Here is a 625-nt window from a genome sequence, read left to right as displayed (position 1 = left end):
GGGGGAGGCCGGGGAGGGGGGGCCTCAGAGGAGGCTGGGCCATGCACCCCCATCTGCCGGGCTGAGCAAGCCTGTTTTCTGTTCACCTGCCCAGGGGTGCCGGCAAAGCTGGCGGTCCCAGGCAACTGTCACAGGATGTGGTTGCAACACGACGGGCCCCCTTGGGGTCCTCTGAGCCCTCCCAGGCAGCGGGGGATTCCTGGGGAGGAGCCGGGTGGGTGCGGCAGACTCCCAGGGAGCCTCAGGAGCCCGGCCTGCACAGACGGCCGGACTCACGGGCACACTCCCTGCTGCCGCCCTGCCCTCAGCCTCTGAGTCTGCTGGTTGCCGAGTCTGTAGGGGAGCGCTGGGCTAGGAGGGGGGAAGGGGAGATGGCCGCTTTCCAGGGGGACTCAAGGCGGGAGTGGGGTGCGGTGGGGTGCGCTCACATGTTACAGGACACGGAGCCTGGGAGGGGTGGGCGTCCTATGCCTCCCTGGGCTCTGCCCCTCTGGCCCCTCTAAGATCTCCCGGCTTTTTCACATGAGCCCCCCTCCCACCCCCTCACCCAGTGGAACTGCACAATTCTGAGCCACGCCTCCTCGCCCTGTCCTTATCCTGGGGTGCCTGGGGCGCCAGGCTCATG

This window comes from Condylura cristata, unplaced genomic scaffold (assembly GCF_000260355.1).
Source record: "Condylura cristata isolate star-nosed mole 26May11 unplaced genomic scaffold, ConCri1.0 scaffold00015, whole genome shotgun sequence".
Lineage (NCBI taxonomy): Eukaryota > Metazoa > Chordata > Mammalia > Eulipotyphla > Talpidae > Condylura > Condylura cristata.
Note: the sequence above shows the minus strand (reverse complement) of the source record.